Genomic DNA, 18,683 nt, shown 5'->3' on the forward strand with positions numbered 1-18,683 from the left:
GAGAGAGAGGGTGAGTGGCCTGCGGCCGCAAATGGAGCCAAGCCCCGAGAACGGGCGTGAGCCGGCTTGAGGCTGTGTGAGAGGGCCGGGCCCGGTTGCTGGGGTAACCCTTCCCCCCCCCCTTCCGAGCCCCGCCCCCCGCCTGAGCCGGCTGCAAGACCGCCGATACACTCGCGCTCCGGGTCGACGTTGACGCGCACGCTGACTCCCGCCCTGCCCCGTCCGCCTGCCTTTACTAAGATGACAGCGATGGCTACGCTCGCCTCAGTCCCGCGCCGCCAGCCTTTAGAAAGATGGCAGCGATCGCGGGCCGCATGTTGAGCGGGACGGGAGGTGTGTAGCTCGGGCGTGGCTGGGCAACAGAGGCCCAGGCTTCGAGGCCTGCCTGCAAAAACTGTGAAAGGTAGGAAAATTATAGAGGTTAGAGAAAAGATTTACAAATTAATTAACTTTTTAAAAAGAATTTGTGTTTTAAAAGCAACTTTTTTTTGCTGGAAATCTAGATTTGAAAAGAAACACGCAGAAAGTGGGAAAAAGAAATGAAGAGTTTGGAATCAAGATGGCGGCCACTCACCTCAACTCAGAAGCATTAGGCCTGCCCACACACGCACCGATTGGTCAACCGTCAGGTCACTGAACTGTAGGATTGGTCAATCGTCACATCACTCGACTCTATGATGGCCCGCCCGCACACGCAATGAACCCGCCCCCGTGACGCAGCGATTGGTCGACCGTCGGGTCGCTCGACTGTACGATTGGTCAACCTTCACATCACTCGATGCTAATGAGCGGATAATGAGCGGAATTTTGAACGTTTTTTGGATACCGTCGGCACAATTTTTGTCCGACCAAGAAGTAAATACGCCTATGAGAGTCCCCTAATGATAAGCTTTCTTTTGATATAACATATGTGTAGGTACGCTCTATAACTTTTGATTGTATAGCCGAACAGACAGGCAGAGAGACAGGCAGAGAGACAGACAGAGAGACAGACAGAGAGACATACTGTTTTATATATATAGATAAGAAATAAAAGCAGGAGTAGGCCATACGGCCACTCGAGCCTGCTCCACCATTCAATAAGATTAAGGCTGATCATCGACCTCAACTCCACTTTCTCGCCCGATCTCCATATCCCTTGATTCCCCTAGAGTCCAAAAATCTATCTCTCAGCCTTGAATATACTCAAAGACTCAGCATTCACAGCCCTCTGGGGCAGAGAATTCCAAAGATTCACAACCCTCTGAGTGAAGAAATTCCTCCTCATCTCAGTCTTAAATGGCCGACCCCTTATCCTGAGACTATACCCCCTTGTTCTAGACACTCCAGCCAGGGGAAACAACTTCTCAGCATCTACCCTGTCAATCCCCTTCAGAATCTTGTATGTTTCAATGAGATCACCTCTCATTCTTCTAAACTCCAGAGAGTATAAAGTGGTGTTTCTGTGCTGGGGAAATGTTGTGCCTATTACAATGACCTGAACTCGGAAATACAGGTGAGTTCAGGTCAGGTCAAGTCTGTTGGGGGAAGCGAAGGAAAATTGGCTCTACAAGGGTACTAAAATCCTTAGGTCTCTTTCAACTTCAACTTTGGCTATTTTGATAATATTTGTTGAGTCTTCATTTTGCTCATGTTTTCTTCCTGTGTGGACTACTTCAAAGTTAAATTCCACCTGTTGTTGATCTGCCCATTTTGTTTAACTCATTTTGTAGTTCCCAAGCTGTGCCTTCAGGTTCCACTGCCCTTCCTTGTTTAGTATTGTATGCAAATTTGACCAGTTTGCAATGAGCTTCTGAACCTAAGCCATGAGTTCACGCATCCTGGGTCTGCCAGGCTCCACGGGCTGCTGATTGAAAAAAACTCATTTAGCAACCTTCTTCCTGGTTTAATACATACCAACAAGTCAAGATTGACCTGCAATGTGCCAATTTTCCAAGTATAGGCTTGGAAAAACAACCCGAAGAGCCAATGAATGGCTACCACCAGAATTAATGGTTTGAGGGAGAAAAAAAGAAGAAAACAGGTAAGAAGTTGTTAAACTGATTTGTTTCAAGGAAGAATTAAGAAAAGTGGAATGGTTATATTTGGTACAAAAAAAAACAAAATTAAGGTAAAAAAAATATAAAACTAGGACAGATAGAGAATGTGATTAAAGAAAGAATGGGAAAATTGGACCAATAAGATGAAAAAAGTTTAATGTTTAAATTGTTTATAATTTTCAAATAAAATTATGTTTTAGTCTTTGTTTTAGTAGTTGATATTTAATATTATAGTAATAAAGCTACTACTGATATTTGAGTCCTTTTTTTTGCTGTAATTGTTTTATTTTCAGCATCACAGTGCCTAAGATGAAAAGAAACAAAACCAGTTGAGCTCAGAGTTGTCAACCGATCATTAATAACACAGAGACATGTTATACTTACACTTGAACATGCTATATTTTGGCTAATATTACAGGCAGTGTCAAAAAACAATCAACTCCAGCATATGACTCATGTGTTGCCAAGAAAAGGTGACGTCGTCCCCTAGGTTTGCGTGTTGTGCCAAATTTCACACTTGCAGCTGAATATGTGCTTGACGAGAAACACACTGCATTACAAGGAATGGAGTGGTTTTGATTTATCCCTCTGGAGATTCAACACACAATAAACATTTCTTCAACTGTCACTGTGTACTGTTCACACTTTGTCAGGTTGGGGAGCAACTCCACAAAACATAATCAGAAATCTTAAAGAATATACAATAAGAATGTTTTGATGCTCACTGGGTGATCATAGATTTTCTAGATCCATGATTTGATTTTCAGATGTGAAGCGTATTAGCTAGTGGGGTAATATCTCTACTTTTACAGAGTATGAAGAAAATAATGCTTGACCTACTTAATCTTGTTGAAACTTAAGTATAATTAAGATTACAGTGGAACTTTGATTATTTGCCATAACAGAGGGGACCCAGCCTCACTCTCTTGCCCTCTTCCCCCACCAGAAGATAACGGAAATTGGCAGATCATCGAGTACCCAGCAGCACTCCCCTTTATTGCACTGTTCCTGCTCATAAGGTCAGGTAGTGCTGGAAAGTTGATCTACGAGCTGAATTTGTCTGTTCAAAGCTCAACCATGCACCTACTGATGAATTGAACATCTGGACACAGCTAAAAATGCTCCCTTCAATATTGAGTTGAATAGCGAAGATTTGGGGATGGATAGATATTCTGGAATTTTGCTCGATTACCTTTTGGGATCAGGAGGAAGTACTTAGAACTATTGAAGTTTACAGCATGGCAAGAAGTCAATTCAGCCCATCATGTCTGTGCTAGCTCTTTGCAATCCAAAACAAATCCCTCTACCCTGTTTAATACAGAACATTCCGTCAGGAGATTAAATCTGTCAGCCCCAACATGTATCTGTTCTGGACTAAAATAATCACACAATCTGTGAAGGGAGGGAGGCATCTGGAGCATGACCCAGCTATTCTGGGTCTCTATCACTTCCTTTGTGTGTTTTTAAATTCGGGTGGATGTAGAGTAGGGCATATCATGTACTTGCCACCTCCATGTAGACGTCACGGAAACAGGCAACACAGGTAAGGTGACCCATCTGTCAAAATTCCCTACAGTTCTGCTTCAGTTACCCACAACAGATTGTACACCTGCATGAAGTAGGCATTCATGTGTGCCAGGACTTGATCCTGACAAATGTGGGGACACATGCATTTTAAAAGTTGGGATTCCTACAGAAAATTCAAAATTGGGACACTGTGACATTTAAACAACAAAATCTTTGGTTGCACAGCCGATCCACTCACACTGTGGCAAGGGACTGTAATGAAATCCTTTTCTAGCTCGCTGAAGCAGGTGTCCAAGTTGTGCCAAAAATGGCATGGGTGCCCACCTACTATACATTAATACCTCAACCTGGGACTTGCGAGTGGATCAAGGGCTTATTCATGGAGTGGGCTGATGTTCTACCCCACCCCAGATCAGCCACCCAGAGGCCAGTGCAGGATTCTCTAGCCTGTGGCATAGGGTCCATTATAAGGGATATGTTCTGTGGAAGGATACATTTTAATGGGCTGAGTGGTCTTTTCTCAATCTACAGTTTCTTAAAACCTGCAGAAAGGTGAAGTATGTGGGACTGGCTTTGTTACTGCAGGAAGCACTGCCTTTTTTTTTAGGGATGAAGGGTTATTTGTGTGGATGCTCAGGATAAAAGTATGAAAGCTTTTTGTGAATAGTTGATTCAAATAAATAACGATGTGAGAGGAACAAGGAATGTATTGTCTTTGGTTTTATTTGATTTTAACTAAGGTAAATCTGTAGGAAAATGGAAACATCCAGCTCTATAACTAAGATCTGTGCTTACATCTGTTGCAAAGTCAGCCACTGGATGGATGATATGTACCGCCATGAGTCCTCTTCAGTTTGATCCAAGTGTATTTTTAGATATAATTGCATAGTAATTACAACATGGATGCAGGTTATTCGGCCCAATCAGTCCATGTTGGTGTTTATCCTCTGTTCCCATATTCCATTACTCCCTTTTTCTTCAACCACCTATCTAACCTTTTCATAAATGTTGACATAACCTCTGCTTCAATCGCTAACTCTGTTAGTGCTTCACAACCACCTGTGTAAAAAGTTTCTCCCTCTTTTTTTCCACTTCTCTTATACTTAATCTTATAACCAATGTTCCCACTAATGTGTGAGCACGCGCGGCTGTGCAGTAATCTCAAATGTCCTGCATAGGCCGCTCACCGGCTGTTACATCGTAAATACCACACATGCGCAGAAATTTAAAGGGACCACGCATTAAAAGAAACAGGCTGTGCAGAACAAAGCGTAGCTTACAGGGAACATTGTTCTAGACCCCTGAATTACTGGAAACAGACTTATTTTATTTACTGTTACATCTCTTAATGATTGTAATCACCTTTATCAACCACCTGTGTAAAATGTTTCTCCCTCTTTTTCTCTAACAAAAACAGTTGTGGTTGCTTCATTTCATTGTAATTAATAATAAAGTCTTTGGTGCCGATTTTCCCAGGCCTGAGGAGGCGGGTATGGAGGTGGGACTGCCGGGGAAATGGCAAAATCTGGGAGCAGGTACCCATCCGGCCCCCAACCCGCCTCCGTACCATCTTCCCAGGAGGTGGGTACCCGATCCGCGCCGGGTCCCATCTCCTCGAGGTGGGAAGGGGATTAGTTAACAGGCAGTTTGTTGGCTAATCCCTATTTTGAGCCCTAAAGTGTGGGCTTCCCGACAGCTCCGAACCTCGCCAGGGTCAGCGAGGCGAGCTGTGGGTCTGCGGGGGTCAGAGGGGCCGAAATGTCCGGTGTGCAGGTGAGTGATGAGTGCAAATGTGGATAGGTAAGTGTGTGAGGTGACTCTAAAGTGTTTTAATAAGATTACTTACCTTTGCTTCTTCCTCCAGGCTTCATCCCTTTAGGCTGCGGAGCTGCCTCATCTCCACGGCACAGATGACAGAATGGCTGCAGCATTCTCCGATGAAACAGCCGTCTGATTTCTGCTCAGGAAAGAGGGTTGGTGAGTCTTGAGTACAAGGACTCGCCAAAGAACAGAAATTGTCAGTGATTGACAACTTCTCAAAGCTGTCAAACAATGACAATTCATCTGTCAAAAATTTTTGACAGATGAAACGTCATAGGCTGACGTTCTCTGTCACCGGCTTTTCCTTAATTGGCCTGCTAAGCCCGCTGGGCGGGTTTAACAAGGTCAATCAAGGGAAAATAGCGTGGGTTGGCCGGACGTCGATGGAGGTGGGACTAAAACATGACAAGCAGCAGTCCCGCCTCCATCACGTCCCCATTGATAAAATCACCCCCTTTGTCTCAATGGTGAATTGTAATATAAAGAGATTCATGTTCTAATAACCCTCTGTGTGAAAAATAATTCTTTTAATTGCCCCCTTCTAGTGATAACCTTGTTACCAATTCGCCAATCTGTTTACCCTCACAAAATCTTTATTATTTTGAAAGCCCCATAACACTTTGTTCCAGTGAAAAAATTCCAAATGTTATGAAATTAGCCTTTCTTCATAACTGTAACCTTGCATTCCTAGTATCATTGTAATGACTCTTCGCTGTTCTTTTGCAAAGCCCTAATATCCTTCCTAAAATGGTTTGCTAGAACTGCAGGCAAGACTACAACTGTGGCATAACCAATGGCCTGGATTTTGCTCTACTAATAACGGCAAGACTGTCAGGGTAAAACCGACAGCAACGTTTGGTATCCACACATGCGCAGTTAAAAGCGGAAATCCAGAAGTGCTGTCAGTGATACTTTGCTCCTTCACAGGCTGCACTGTTGCAGTCTTCGCCAGTGGAATCTGCACAGAGATCAATGTAATGGCGTGAACTTAGGCCAATTACCCGCTATTCTTGTTCTCAAGACAAATGTAAAAGTTAGGGCTTGTACAACCAGGAGTAATTGAACTTTTAACAGCGTAGTAAGTGATAATTACTGCTGAACAACCTCTTTGGCCATGAAAAATTTATTTTACAAATATGGAGTCTCAATCCCTCAGAAGAAAATTAATATTGCAGATTTAAAAAAAAATCTTTTATATACTTTTTCTGTTTTCTCTTTTATGTCTCTCCCTTAATCTCAACATATGTCCCAATCTTTACGATCTGTAAAACGAATGATATGTTATTTATCTTTCTTGATTTTTACTTCCTGCTTTGCAGCCTGTGTGTCTCAGTGAGGATTCTTCAATCTGATTGGTTGAAGAGCCTCCCTGCTGCTTGACCTACTCACAGATGCCACAAATCTTTTGTACATGGCGCCGCATTGAATTAGATGCCTGAAAACTAGAAATCTCCACTGACAAGCCCGGGTAAAGTCTCTGGGCAACTGCACGCGAGATGAACAGCAGTCCCTTTGCCACTCACAGCAAAATCCAGGCCTATGTCTTGTACAAATTCAACAATATTCTTTGATTTTATATTCACTGCCTCATATATATATTAATGATCTAGACAAGGGAACTAGATGTAATATCTCCAAATTTGCAGACGACACAAAGCTGGGTGGGCGTGTGTGCTGTGAGGAGGATGCCGAGAAACTACAGGATGATGTGGACAGGTTGGGTGATATGGCAGATGCAATATAACGTGGATAAATGTGAGGTTATCCACTTTGGTGTCAAAAACAGGAAGACAGATTATTATCTGAATGGCAATAGATTGTGAGAAGGGGAAGTGCAACGAGACCTGGGTGTCCTTGTGCACCAGTTGCTGAAGGTAAGCATGCAGGTGCAGCAGGCGGTTAAGAAGGCAAATGGTATGTTGGCCTTCATAGCGAGAGGGTTTGAGTACAAGATACAAGGATGTCTTGCTGCAGTTGTACAGGGCCTTGGTGAGACCACACCTTGAGTATTGTGTGCAGTTTTGGTTGCCTTATCTGAGGAAGGATATTCTTGCCATGGAAGGAGTTCAGCAAAGATTCACCAGGCTGATACCTGGGATGGCAGGAATGTCGTATGAGGAGAAATTGGGTCGATTGGGCTTGTACTCGCTGGAGTTTAGAAGAATGAGAGGGGATCTCATTGAAACTTATAAAATTCTGGCAGGACTGGACAGACTAGATGCAGGGAGGATGTTCCCGATGGTCGGGGAATCCAGAACCAGGGGTCACAGTCTAAGGATAAGGGGTAGGCCTTTTAGGACAGAAATGAGGAGGAATTTCTTCACCCAGAGAGTGGTGAACCTGTGGAATTCTCTACCACAGAAGGCAGTAGAGGCCAATTCATTAAATATATTCAAGAAGGAGTTGGATATATTTCTTCAGGCTAAAGGGATCAAGGGGTATGGGGAGAAAGCAGAGACCGGGTACTGAATTTGGATGATCAGCCATGATCGCATTGAATGGCGGAGCAGGCTAGAGGGGCCGAATGGCCTACTCCTGCTCCTATCTTCTATGTTTCTATATTTTTATATATAAAACCCAGAATTTGATTGTCCTTTTTATGGCATTTTCTATGTACACTCCCATAATTAAAACATTTATTGGATGAAATTGATCTTAGGCAGTAGCGCAAAGCGGGAATAGAGAATTGGCAGCCCATTTCTTGATTTTCTTTTCTATTGACTTCAATGGAAAAAAAATCGAGCGGAGTGTAAAACAGGCTCCTAAATCACTATCACCCATTTTGTGCAAACGCCCAAGACCAATTTCATCTCCTACATATTTGCACCACTAGATCTTGTTATTCCCCATCTCTGTTAAGGATCTTACCAGTTAGGATATACATTCTTTCACTATTCTTTTTCCCAAATTATATTACTTCCAAGTTCTCTGCATATGCCAGCTATCTGACGCTCCACTAACTTATGTCTTCCTGCAGCCTCCTGCATTGTTCCTCACAGTTTGTTATGTTCCTTAATTTTAAATCACCAGCAAAATTCTATATAATTCTTTCTGTGCCTATGTTCAAATCATTTGTATAAATAGAAAACAAAAGAGTTTCCAGCACAGATCTCTGGGACAAACCACTACCCACATCCAGCCAATCTGAAGACAACCATTTACTCCTAATCTTTGGTCTCTGTCTCTTGGCCATCCCTCTATCCACGTGGCTGCATTCCCATTGATACCATGCGGTATAATTTTCATAACAAACAGATTAAGATAATCATTGAGAAGGACATAAGCATGACCAAGACTATGGTAATAGATTGGAGAAAAGCTGATTTTGAGGGGCTGAGAATAGAACTTCGGCAAATGAAATGGACAACAATATTGGCAAACAATGATGTAGAACTGCAATGGGAAACATTTAAAACGGTGTTCAACAGAGTCCAGGAAAAATATATTCTGCTAAAAAACAAGAACAACCTAAACACTAATGAAACACCATGGATGAATAAAGACATAAGGGAAAAATTGAGGGTAAGGAAAGAAGCATACACTAAATACATGGACAGCAGGGGGGAGCATGACAAGGAACGGTATGAAGAGATTAGGAGAGAAGTCAAAAAACAATTAGGAAGGCAAAGAGCAACTATGAAATTAAATTATCAAGGAACATAAAACAAAATAGTAAAATATTCTACAGGAACATAAATTTAAAAAGGGAAGTCGGGATGGGAATAGGACCACCATGGGATGGATAGGATAAAATCACAGGCAGCAATAGCAAAATGGCAGAAATATTAAATAATTATTTTGCTTCAGTATTTACCAGGGAGATGGGTCAAGTGGCCATGACATTGGAAGATGGGATTAGAAATGATATAAATGCATTTAAAATAAAAAGAGGAGACATATGAAATAAACTACTCAAACTCAAAGGCCGTGATTTTCCGAGTGGAGGCGGGTTGGAAGTAGCTTTGATGTCCCGCTGCCGGTTTCAGCTGCCCCGAAATAATGATTTTTGCTTAAGCGGGCTGATTAAGCCCGTCGTGCGGGCTACCCGGCCCAATCAGTGCGTTCGGGTCTGCTGCTCACCTCTGCTGACGTCTTTCAGCCAGCTGCATTTAAGGGGGGTGTGCAGCCTTGTTTTTGATCAATCCTATTCTGCTGCTTCTCGGTGTGGCTCATCTGAAAATGACTGCTTCAAGACCAAAGGCATCTCCCAGATTTGATGATGACTCCCTCTACGCTCTTGTGGAGGGAGTAAGAGGGTGCCAGGAGATACTGTTCACTTCGTTCAGACGGAGGAAGCCTCCTCAGCAAACCAAAGCAGCCTGGCTGCAAATTGCTGAGGAGGTGAGCGCCAGGTCTTTGTGTGGTCGCACCTGGGTTCAGTGCCACAAAAGGTTCAATGACCTGCTACGCACAGCAAAAGTGAGTGTAACATTACACTTACCTTCAATCTGCTCCCCATCTCCTCTCATCACCAGCACTCTGCATTGTCAACCTACTCCTGCACATCCCACTTTACCCTTACATCCCTTGCACCCTTAACCATCCCTCTCTCTCTATGTACAGAATCACTTCACTATTCTACTATGCACCTCTCATGCTCACTATCACTGTTATGCAATGACAACAACTAACAATGCACAGGGAGGGCCCTTGATATTGGGACCTCACTCCATCTTTGTCTCCCTCTAAGCATCTATGCTATGGATGCTCTACACTCATTCCAACATTCTCACTCAAACTCCACTTGTGTCCCTCATTGCAGGAAAAGAGAGCCCACAATAAGAGGGAGAGGGGCAGGACAGGAGGAGGGCCACCTTTGATTGCCCACTTGACCATCGCTGAGGAGGCTGCTCTTGACCTCGTTGGAGGTGCTGAGGATCTGGAAGTGGGGGACGGTCAGACGGGCGCAGTAGAGCAAGCTGGCGACAGAATAGATTTGTAGCCCTCTTTAGATTGCATAAGTGACTGATATGGCATCTGATGTTCATGCAGATTGAGTTCTGATCATCTGCACTATTCGATGTGCCTGCTATGTTAATATCACATGTCTAACTCATGCCTTTACTCCCCCAAAGGACCATCAACAGGCCCCCCTCCCCACTGTCCAGGAGGAAGAGCCGGAAGCTGCAACCTCTGAGGGTGCAGTGTCAGCAGAATTGAGCACACCCAGCACCAGCGCAGAGACGCACACCTCGGTGGGTCATTCACGAGATAGATTAGTGTTGTCACCTGATGTATCACAGCTCACAAGTGAGCATCAGCAGATGATGGAGACAGGGACAGCAGTGGAAAGTCCTCGTCAGAGGCCTCAGGTCGCTCCTAGCTTTGCTCAGCTGCATGTGGACTCTGTGCCTCTGGGGCCATCCAGAAAGAGAGCGGTGCTGGAACTTCAGCAACAAGTGCGGGAGTCTTTGACAAGTTTTGCATCCACGGTAACTGCGAGTGTGCAGAGAATGGAGGAGTCCATCTCAAACTAAGCAATGCCATGTTGGAGGCAATGAAGCATGAACGTGCCACCATGGAGAGGGTGGCAACCTCCTTGGATGAGATAAGTCGCCAGACTCAACAGAGCCTGGTGACTCTTCTAAATAGATGGTCTGCTATGGAGGATAGATGAGCAGCTATTGAGGAAAGACATCAGAGGTACATGGACGTCCCCATTATGAGGACTGTAAGTATAGAGACGGGTCCCCATGGCCCCACTGAGGTCAGCAAGGTGCTCTCCAGCTACTTGCTAGCCGTGAAGTGCGGGCGACCCATGAGAGGGATGTTGGTGGTCGACAACAAGGATGTGTGGGCTCCTCTCCAAGCGCTCGCACTCCCATGCCACTGCGGAGTCCTCGGTCAGAGCCCCAGATTCCTCACCCAACTGAGATGGCCATCTCAGCCCCTGCACAGCCGCAGGAAGAGCAGACTGTTGCTGAACCCTCCCAGGCTCCCAAACCCAGAGGATGCCCACCAAAGGTGTCGAAGCAGGAGCAGCATGAAAGTGAGCAAGGTGCCTCCACATCTGCTGAAACCACAGGGGAAGCACCACATAGAAGCACACGTAAGAGAAAGTTAACACACAAATAGTCACAAGGGTAGTCACTTGGGTGTTTTGATGTAATACAAATTGAAGATTATCATCGTCATTTCAATTGTAATAAAGAAATGCGATGGCAAACATTCAAAGAGTTGGCCTATGTATGCCCAGAAATGGAAGTGTCAGAGTGAGGACGCCTTTCATCTATAATGATGGTGGTGAGAGTGATCGGAACCCACAGTTTATTGTACAGATGGTGTATGGCGTGTTAAGAAGGTGGCAGCCACATGTGTTCGCTTCGTAAACTTAAATGAATCTGGCATTGATTAGTGCATCCCTTGCATCACAGCCAGCAATGTGCTCGCGTGCTGGTGGAACTAGCGCATTCGCCTCCGCAAGGCCTTCCTCCTCTTCCTCTGAGGAGGAGGAGGCTATGCGCTGAGCCACTTGTTCCTCAGGCAGCGGTAAGCCACGCTGCAGTGCGATGTTGTGCAGTGCACAGCAGACCACGATGATGCTGGAGACCCTGGCTGGTGAGTACTGTAAGGCTCCACCTGATCTGTCGAGGCATCTAGATCGCATTTTGTGCAAGCCGATGGTTTGCTCGATGATGGCTCTGGTGGAAATGTGGCTCGCATTGTAGCACTCCTCAGCTTCGTTTGATGGCCTCCTCAACGGCGTCATTAGCCACGTCTTCAGGGGATAGCCCTTGTCTCCAAGTGGCCATCCGGAAAGTTGAGTTGGCGGATTGAAGAGCTGAGGCACAATAGACTGCTGCAGGATGAATGAATCATGGCAACTGCCAGGGAACTTGGCGCAAACATGCATAATGTTCTTCCTGTGGTTATACACCAGCTGGACGTTAAGGGAGTGGAAGCCCTCTCGGTTCACAAATACAGCTGGGTTGTGATGGGGTGCCCTAATGGCCACATATGTGCAGCCAACGACGCCCTGAACCCTTGGGAAGCCTACCATATTTGTAAAGCCAACCGCATGCGCGGTTACACTTGCTTCATCTGTGGGCATCGGTAACCTGCATGATACAAGTGTGTGCGGCTGACTGGGAGATGCCGCTGATGTCTGCTGATAATACCTGGAAGGACCCTGAAGCAAAAAAATTGATGGCGGTGGTGACTTTGACAGCCACTGGTAAGGAGTGTCCACCTGCTCCTCTGGGCTCCAGGTGTTGGTGCAGAATTGCGCAGATGTCACTGACTACCTCTCGCGAAAGTCTCAGCCTCCTTTGGTACTGCTGCTCAGTCATGCTGAGGAAGCTCATCCTCTGCCTATAAACCCTGTGTTGGGGGTATCTCCTGCGGCGAGGTGCAGCCATGGGCTGACGCCCTCTGCCCTGTGCAGCATCAGGTGGGTGAGGAGGAGTTTGGCGCTCCTGTTGTTGCTTCTGCTATTGTGCCTCATTCTGCAGCCCGCTGTGCTGTGGCTGCTCTTCCTCCGATTCTGAGGACCAGGATGAGAGGGTATAAATGGTTCCCATTCCGATGGTATATATGTCAATTGAGGAATAGATGTTATAAGTGCTCAGTCAATGTGAGGAGAGGGTTTTTCAAGGAGGTCACAGTGCATATGGATCTCAGCTTAACCACTTACAAGCTCAGTAGACCTGCAAAAAGTGTTCCAACACCTCAAAAAACAAAGTTCTGTCATCTGAAAGTCAGCCATGTTACAGGCCCGCTTTTATGCTGCAGGAGCAGCTGTCAAAAATTTGCGTAGTTTCTGAACCCGGCACAATCAGCTGGCGTGTTTTGCGAATGGGGTGGAACACTCTGAAAATGTCCTAAAATGGGAAGAGCCTGTTAAAATCAGATTATCTAGGCAGTTAACGAGCTGTTAACTGCCTTACGTGCCTCTCCTTGATGACAGGACTGATCGGGACTCCCAGAGCCGACACTTGGCAAAGTTGCGTGGAGGCGGGTTGACGGCGGGCTCGGAATCTGCCATCAATCAAAACGAATTTAACCTCTGACACGACTTCAGACCTGCCCTCTGAACACTGGCAAAGTCGCTGCCAAAGGGAATAAAACCCCTGCATCTATGCATTTTAAAAGAATCTAGGGAAGAGATAGCAGAGGCACTATTACATATATTTAACAATTTGTTAGAAAAAGGTGCAACGAGAGAGGACTGGCAGATAGCTAACATTATACCTATATTTAAGAACGGAGACAGAACCTGTCCAGGGAACTATAGACCAGTCAGCTTAACATTGGTGGTAGGAAAGATAAAGGAATCCCTACTAAAGGAGAAAATAGAAAAACATCTAGAAACCAAAAATATAAGAATGATGAGTCAGCATGGATTTCAAAAGGGAAAGTCTTGCTTGACCAACCTCATTGAATTCTTTGAAGAGGTAACAGAGAGAGTAGACAAGGGTAATGCAGTAGATGTAATATATCTAGATTTCCAAAAGACCTTTGCTAAGGTACCAAAGGTCAGAGCATGCGGAGTCAGGGGACAAGTAGTAGAATAGATAGCTAGCTGGCTGCAAGACATAAAACAGAGAGTAGGGGTAAAGGGTAGCTATTTCCCCAACTGGTGAGGCACCAATAGGCCTGTGAATAAAACCATCCACCTCTCCTCCTGCCTTGGGCTGTGGATCTCAAGAAATCATTTCCTGTTAATCTCAAAATAAATAGGGACAAATTTGGCTGAACGAGTCTAGGATGAAACAAATGAGTGTCGTTATCTGCATTTGGCATAGATGGTGACCTGCAACATTCCACAAACTAGTTCATCCAGCTTTAATACACACCTTCAATGCCGGCAGCTTATGACTTATTTTAAACCTGTGGAAAATCACTTCGTAATAAAACACGCCACTTATATATAACTCATTCCTAAATCCTTTCTGCGAAGAAAAAAGGATTAAAAATCTCAAACTTGTCTGGTTTACAGAGCTCTGTAAGAGAATGATACTTGCGCTGGAATAGGTAGGCCTGAGGCACACCCAATATTGAGCCTTGGACCTCATTTAAATGAGACTGGCAAGCTGTGGACACATCCTGGGCATCCCCAGGCAGCTTGCTGGTGAATCAGCATTGGAATTCAGGTTACTGTGTTGCCAGCAGCGGCCCTGAAGTAAATCGTGGGAGGGGGCAAGGCAATCAGGAGGGAGATGGGGTGATCAGGAGGGGGGGTTCGGTAGCCGGCAATGGTCTTCGGCAGTGCAGTGGAGCCGGAAGGAGCAATCCTGCTCCTTCTGGCTCCAGATTCAGGTAAACATTTTTTTAAAACTTGAGTGCCTTTGCACCTTCTGTTAGCACTCCCGGCGGACCCTAAGGGCGCAAATGGCTTTGCGACCGGGCGCAGCGCTGACCTTGAATGGCAGGAGTTTTGCGGCAGCGCGACGGTGTTGCGACCCGATCTCCTTCGCCCAAAGATCGAACATCATCATCGAGCGCATCGCCCTGGTAGCACCCCGGACCTGAAATTGACTTCTTCTCCCTGCAGCAGCGCCGGTCGAAAACAATGATAGCTGCAGGAGGCGTGCATCGGGCGGCTGGCCGCTTCATGGGTGATGATTAAAGGCGAGGTGGCTGAGGTAAGTAAAAAAAAACTTACCTTTCTTGTTCCGCTTTTTCTTGCGGGTTCCTGCCCGTGATCAATCAGCCCGACACTCTGCTTGAGTGCTGGGCTGATCGCGCAGGATCGTGGCTTGGTGGTTCAGATAGGTACTGTTTCTATTGCAGAGGCTGCAGCGATGGCTCTCCCCTTTAAGGGAGGGAAGGAGCCTTTGTGCAGCGCTGCTGAAGTCTCTGCCCCGCCTGCTGCCGATTGCGCGCCAAGAAGGAAGTGGAGCGTTTGATTTAGTGCTCTACTTCCTTCCTGGAGCGCAATACCGAATTTTTCGCAAGTTTGAAATCATTAGCGCCTGGCGCTAACTTTTCAAACTTTTCAAAATTAGCCCCCAAACGGGGTGATAGTGAATTTCTACCCCTTACATTTTTGGTTTCGGCCTCCAGCAGTCCCTTTAAGGAACGCTGGTTAGGTCGCATGTAGGTCACGTTTTCCTGAATGTAGCCAGCCCAGTAAGCAGGCATTAGAATCATAGAATCTTACAGCACAGAGAGATGCCGTTCGGCCCATTGTGCCTGTGCCATCTCTTTGGCATATCTATCCAATTAGTACCACTCCCCTGCTCTTTCCCAAAGCCTTGCAAATGTTTCCTTTTCAAGTATAAATCCAATTCCCTTCTGAAAGATATGACTGAATCTGCTTCCACTACTGTTTATGGCAGTGCATCCCAGACCATAACAACTCGCTGCATAAAAGGATTTCTCCTCATCTCCTAATGCCTGTTTCTGGCAGGTGAAGAATGTGCACACACTGCCCGCTATATTGAACGCTTTGGCACCTGTTTTACACCTGTTAAAAGGGCACGAGGCAACCAACTTATAGGCCTTTGTGCTTATACCACCTGAGACAATTACAGGGAATTTCCATAAGATACTCGGGGAGTTCTCCCAAACGGCTGGCATAACTTGGCAGAAGATCGTCAGAAATCGTGGCTACAACACGTAAACGGGCTTGCCGCCGATTTTCCACGAAAGTTATGGTGGCCAATCAGGCGGACTCCTGAGGAAATTCTCAGCAGATGTCTTTTATAGAGCTTGCAGACAGAAGTTTATGTTAGCGATTGGATAATACACCCCAAGGTGTTGAGGCTACTTCATTCTGGTCTGAGCAGCCCAAAGCTGTTCTCTTATAGTTGTTATTGTTTATGAAAAAGCAGAACAGATGGTGTCCATATGAATACTTAGGCTTGTAACATAACATCTTAGACTTCTAATTAAAGTTAGTTCAAACTTTTGCTTTGTAATGCTGTAGCTCTGATCTGTTACCTCTGAGTATCAGTTTTTTTCAGTGCAGTAGTTGTCTGCACTTCATCTGATACTCCCTGACCTCATTTACTTGTATGTCACCTGTTGTTCCTCTTACACACTAAATCATTTGAAGTTCACATCAATAAAACCAAGTCATTTAGTGGGAAAAGTTTGTAAAGATGATCAGTTTGCCTTTGATTCAGAGAAATAAAAAAGGTGTTTAATTTTGAACTCATATTAAAAGAGTTGCTGACTGTGAGCTGTGAATATTGGATTATAGACGTTACTGAGTGACTGGGCTGATCTTCCTGTCCAATATGCCTGGGGAATACTCAGTTCCAATGTGCAAAGGAGTAAAAAAGAGTGTGGAGACCCAGGACGCCCAGGATTTCTGAAGCTTCCTCAGGAGAGGGCTTGTGCCTGGAGCAGGCGCAAGCAAGGGGCAGCCATGGAAATAAGGTAGAGGAGCTTAACAAGGATTACCACCTCATTTGTCTCTAGAAACATTGGGAAGGCGCCCGAGCATAGGGGCCACCTGCCCCCCGCACCCCTCCCGCGCCCTCCACCGTTGCTGCAACTAATTGTTTCTTAAATGATTTCAGAATTTTCACCTACACCACTGAAGCCAATGCACTTCATCTCACTTGGCTCCTGTAATATGCTGGGGCTCTACTGAGTCAAGGGAAGCAGGAACTGCCGGTGTAGCGAACATCCACACTCGGCTCCGTCCTGGTGTCACCTCCTGTCGTCATTACAAGGCTGACCGGGAATCCCCGAATCGGTGCAGCCTAGTTCCCGCTGTTTTGGGAAAAATTAGTCATTTTGCTTAAATCGTTCTGCAATTTCTGAGCTGCTTTCTTCAATTCTATTGCCATTCCTTGTCTGGTATTGCTTGCAAGTTTGACTGATTTGCAGTACTTGAGATTTTTTGGGGTGCAGTCATGGGGAGGGAAATTGGACCCTCTATCCTCGATTTTAATGGAGGAGGTGAGATGGAGTTGGGTTGCCTGGTGGGCGGGTTTTGGACCCGCTGCCAGTTTCAACTGCCCCCAATGTCCCATTTTGATTTACTTGGACGAATTAGTCCCGTCGTGCCCACTGCCTGCTGCAATGACTGGGAGCGGGTCTGTTGGTCTGCACTGATGAGGTCATTGCTGCACCTGTTTTTAAGGGCTCCATGTAGCCTCAGCCTCTCATTTCTCGTTACTGCTGCAGCTTGGATGGGCCAAGGTAACCATGAGTGCTGCAAAATCCAAGGCTGCTCTCTGATTCACTGAGGACTCCCTGTAAACTCTTGTGCAGGGAGTAAGAGGACGCGGGAAGATTCTGTTCCCTCCCAATGGCCGGAGGAAGCCTCCTCAACAGACAAAGGCTGGAGATTGCTGAGGAGGTAAGCGCAAGGTCGCTATGTACATGCACCTGGGTCCAGTGCCAAAAACGCTTCAATGATCTTCTTCGAACATCAAAAGTGAGTATCACATTACACTTACTTTCAAACTTGTAGTGTATGTACCCGTCTACCTTTAAGGGAACTATTGAATGTAACCGTTCACCTTTAAGAGGACTACGTTCGGGTGGCACTATTTGTTTGGCTTCTGTATACTGTAATACCGATAGTGACCACACCAGTATATAAGTGTTGTGGCATGATTGCTGGGGCAGATTCGCCCGGACCTTCGAATAGTAAAGACCTGTTTGTTTGTTACTTCTGAAGTCTGTGTATTTATTAACTGCACAACCCACAGACTTTACAGTGGCGACGAGTCCGATCGTACCCTGCGGCAAGATTACCATAAGCAACGAAGAGCGTCGAAGAGAGACAACCGCCCTCGTCGTGCTACCAAAAGAAAACACGAGGCTGCAACAACAGAAAGCAGGAAGACTAACAACAAAAGCTGTATCAGCAACAGGCACTGACTACCCTTCTGCTACGGTGTGGAGTGAGCCGACCAGCAAGAAACAAGGCGGCCGAAGAGACTGTGAGTAGGGGAAGGTGTAGAAGCATCCGGAGGATAAGGGCAGAGCACACGACCTCGGTCGAGGGGGAGCTGTGCCGGCCAAAAGTCAGGTCCAACGGCGTCGGGTGACAGCCGGACCGCGATCGGCGGGACAATCGGGGCAGCGACCGCAGCCACGAAGCGCTGAGCCTGCGAGTAGGCGCGGGAAGAGAAACCCAGCCGCAGCCGGGGAGGGAAACACCGGTCTGCGAGAGGGCTGGGGAGGCGAACGGGAACCGTGCGAGTGAGAGCCGGGTGCGGAGAGAGAGACTGCGAGGAGCCGGTCCAGCGGCTGAGCTGTTCTCCACCAACGGGGTACTCAGAGCCGGCAAAACCGAACGTGCGGGAGTGGGTGAGAGACACAGCCGAAAACGGGGTGAGAGACTGCGCGAGAGCCAGTCCAGCGGTGAGCTGTTCTCCACCAACGGGGTAC

The sequence above is a fragment of the Somniosus microcephalus genome, chromosome 3, assembly GCF_052327205.1.
Source record: "Somniosus microcephalus isolate GS21.2 chromosome 3, FLI_Smic_1.0, whole genome shotgun sequence".
Taxonomy (NCBI): Eukaryota; Metazoa; Chordata; class Chondrichthyes; order Squaliformes; family Somniosidae; genus Somniosus; species Somniosus microcephalus.